This window comes from Salvelinus sp. IW2-2015, unplaced genomic scaffold (assembly GCF_002910315.2).
Source record: "Salvelinus sp. IW2-2015 unplaced genomic scaffold, ASM291031v2 Un_scaffold1702, whole genome shotgun sequence".
Taxonomy (NCBI): domain Eukaryota; kingdom Metazoa; phylum Chordata; class Actinopteri; order Salmoniformes; family Salmonidae; genus Salvelinus; species Salvelinus sp. IW2-2015.
Genome location: NW_019943095.1, coordinates 8,195 through 12,457, shown reverse-complemented (window position 1 = coordinate 12,457; position 4,263 = coordinate 8,195).

Sequence of the window (4,263 nt, the reverse complement as noted above, 5' to 3'; positions counted from 1 at the left end):
TATTCAGGATTGACTGAAAGATACATATATTCAGATTGACTGAAAAGATAAATATATTTTTAAATGACTGTCAAGACACAACTTTTTTTGTTGATTTAATGTTAAAATTATCATACAATGTAAGAACCCTTGTCAGTATCCACACAATTTAAGAGCCATCATCAGTATTCCACGAAAAATGATAAGAATCATTGGATATCTCTGGAGTGAAATGTTTGGGGCCTAAATTGTGAGGATATGTTGTCCGGAGGTCGCTGCCCGGACTGAAATCGGAACGTAAAAAAGAAACCACATAAAGCCGGACCTACACTCCTGTCAGCATCGTCGGTCGTCGTCGGTCAACAGGCAGGGTCGGTCGGTCGGGGTCGGTCGGTCGGTGGTCGGTCGGTCGTCTGTCTGTTGTCTGTCTGTCTGTCTGTCTGTCTGTCTGTCTGTTCTGTCTGTCTGTCTGCTGTTCTGTCTGTCTGTCTGTCTGTCGTCTGTCTGTCTGTCTGTCTGTCTGTCTGTCTGTCTGTCTGTCTGTCTGTCTGTTCTGTCTGTCTGGTCTGTCTGTCTGTCGTGTCTGTCTGTCGTCTGTCTGTCTGTCTTGTCTGTCTGTCTGTCTGTCTGTCTGATCTGCTGGTCTGTCTGTTCTGTCTGTCTGTCGTCTGTCTGATCTGTCTGTCTGTCTGTCTGTCTGTCTGTCTGTCTGTCTGTCGGTCTGTCTGTCTTGTTTCTGTCTGTCTGTCTGTGTCTGTCGTCTGTCTGTCTGTGTCTGTCTGTCTGGTCTGTCTGTCTGTCTGTCTGTTGTCTGTCTGTCTGTCTGGTCTGTCTGTCTGTCTGTCTGTCTTCTGTCTGTCTGTCTGTCTTCGTCTGGTTCTTCTGTCTGTCTGTCTGTCTGTCTGTCTGTCTGTCTGTCTGTCTGTCTGTCTGTCTGTCTGTCTGTCTGTCTGTCTGTCTCTTCTGTCTGTTGTCTGTCTGTCTGTCTGTCTGTCTGTCTGTCTGTCTGTCTGTTGTTGTCTGTCTGTCTTGTTCGTCTGTCTGTCTGTCTGTCTCTGTCTGTCTGTCTGTCTGGTCTGTCTGTTGTTCTGTCTGGGTCTGTCTGCTGTCTGTCGGGTTCTGTCGGTCTGCGCTGTCGGTCTGTCGGTCGTCGGTCTGTGGTCTGTCTTGTCGTCGGTCGGCTGGTCTGTCGGTCTGTCGTCGGTCGGTCGGTCGGTCGGTCTAACCTGTCGGTCGGTCTACCTTGTCGGTCGGTCTACCTGTCGGTCGGTCTACCTGTCGGTCGGTCTACCTGTCGGTCGGTCTACCTGTCGGGTCGGTTATTGTTCTACCTGTCGGTCGGGCTACCTGTCGGTCGGTCTACCTGCGGTCCGGTCTACCTGCGGTCGGTCTACCTGTCGGCGGTCTACCTTCGTTGTCTATCTATCTACCTGTCTGTAGTGGTTCGTTGAGCCCAGAGGAAAAAGTTATATGATGTCAGGTCAGTAACATTCTACATGATATAATCGTGTGATGTAATTGTTCAGGGAGAGAGCCAGCGTTGATCTTCTGTTGGTTGCTGTGAGTATGAGCCACTTCATTTTCAAAACAGTTATAATCAGTTTGGCCTGTGTGTTTGCTTGTAAGCAGGAGGTATTTTTAAGGGTAGGCCTACTGCAGTATAATGTCACAGAAACACGTAGGATTAAGAAACCCCTCACCAGAAAAACCTCAATGGCTACCACTTTTTAATGTCCCCTAAAAAAACCTCAAAAGCCACACCTGCCATGCTCATAACTTTACTGTAAATCGCCATTTAATATTTACAGATTCAATGTAGCTATCCCATTGATTTTTCCATAGTCCCATTTTGAACAGCTTTGGATGTCCTCCCTGGCATCGCCAACCAAATCCCTTTTGCCTGCTCTTAATCTCCAAATGACAATTAAGAGGCAAGGAGTTTCACGTACATGACGGCTGTCTATTAGTTCTCAGACGGACGGCTGTCCTTTGCATGCACACTGATACCTGTCTTCATACATCCATCTCTTCACTGGATCACCATCTCTCTTCTCTACTCATCCATCCTCTTTCACTAAATCCATCCCTTCTTTGCTCTTTCTCTACTGAACGTTCTTCTCTATAAAACGTCCATCTCTCTTCTCTACTGAATCCACATCCTCTCTTTCTCTACTAAACACTCCATCTTTCTCTTCTCTACGTAAATCCATCCTCTACCTCTTCTCTACTAATCCATCCTCTCTCTTCTCTTACAATCCATCCATCCTCTGTTCGCTTGTCTCTTACAAATCCATCCATCTCTCTCTTCTCTACTAAATCCATCCATCCTCTCTTTCTCTACTAAATCCGCCTTCTTTCATCTTACTAAATACCCCACCTCTCTTTCTCTATAAATCATCCATCCTCTTTTCTGCTAAATCCATCATCCTCATTCTCTACTAAATCCATCTCCCTCTCTTCTCACTAAATCCCCCCATCCTCTCTTTCTCTTGCTAATCCATCCACCTCTATTCTCTTATACTATCCACCTCCTTTCTCTACCTGAATCCTATCCTCTCGTTCTGATAATCCATCCTCCTCTTCTTCTCTACTAAATTCCAATCCATCCCTCTCTCTACTAATCATCATCCTCTTCTTCCTACTGAATACATCCATCCTCTCTTTCTCTTACTGAATCAATCCATCCTCTCTTTCTCTAGATACACCATCCCTCCTTTCTCTACTGAATCCTCCTCTCTCTTTCTCTTTCTCCATCCTCCCTTCTCTCCACTGAATAATCCATCTCTCTTTCTCTACTGAATCCCTCATCCTCCTTTTTCTAATACATCCATCCTCTCTTTCTCTACTAATCCATCCTCCTCTCTTTCTCTAATACATCCATCCCTTCTTCTCTACTAAATCATCCATCCTCTCGTTCGCCTCATTCTTACTAAATCCATCATCCTCTCGTTCTCTATGGAATCATCCATCCTCTTGTTCTCTACTGACTCCATCCTCTCGTTCTCTACTGAATTCCATCCATCCTCTTTTCTCTACTGAATCCTCTCTCGTTCTCTACTGAATCCATCCATCCTCTTGTTCTCTACTAATCCATCCTCTCGTTCTTACAATCCAGCCACCTCTGTTTCTCTACTGATCTCCTCTTCTCTCTACTAAATTCCATCCATCCTCTCGTTCTCTGCTGAATCCATCCATCCTCTTGTTCTTAACTGTGCTACAGTATACATATATATATTYTGTTGTTCTGTACTATACTATAGGGGTTTAAAAATCTACCCCTAACAATTGCAATGGGTCACACTTACTGTATACCGGAAAGAACTGTTAGTAAATGTGATGTTAGTGTCAAAATGTAGATCTATGTTTGTGGGTGAAATGCTAGATAACATCTTCATTTCCTTCTTATTTTTTAGTAAGAGTCCACTTTATTAGAAATATGCACTACAGAATTCTGGAAACAAATCATAAAAGAGAGACATCTTAAGCCAGGTGTACACTACACGATTTAGCCGTCCCAAACAAGTTTTTTGAGATCGGAGACAAAATCCCCATGTCGTTGCCTAGTCGAGGCACGCAGGCGTCACAGACGCTCGTTTAATATGAGCGGGTCAGAGACTTCAATATGAGGTCTACCGATTTCCGTCTTTTTGAGCCGTCCCAGACATGCCGATATTTTCAAACACGTTTTGATTTTATCAGCAGAAAATCTGCAACGCTCTTGTAGTGTGAGATGTGCCACGACAGAGTTTTGAGAACGGTGATCAGCAATAGCCAATGAGAGTTCGCCAGAGAAGAAGCCAGCGACATGATGTCGTTGYTTCACATCACCCAGAACGTGTAGACTCTCCAGCAGGAGCCATAACTAATACCAGCTAGCCAGTATGCATTTTTACTTTCATTAAAAGCAAAAGTGTCAAATTGAGATTCACAAGCAATGTTTTTAAAATATTTCAACTGTATAGCAAGCGTGAATGACTGACCACAAAAGTTTAATGGGCTACTTTGAGCCACAGCTCGTTCTAGTTACGTTAACAATCTAATCACATCTTCACACCATTCTGATGTGATGTGACACCATTCTGATGTGATGTGACACCATTCTGATGTGATGTGACACTATTCTGATGTGATGTGACACCATTCTGATGTGATGTGACACCATTCTGATCCGACGTGACACCATTCCGATGCGACGTGACATCATTCCGATGTGACGTGACATCATTCCGATGCGACGTGACACCATTCCGATGCGACGTGACACCATTCCGATGCGACGTGACA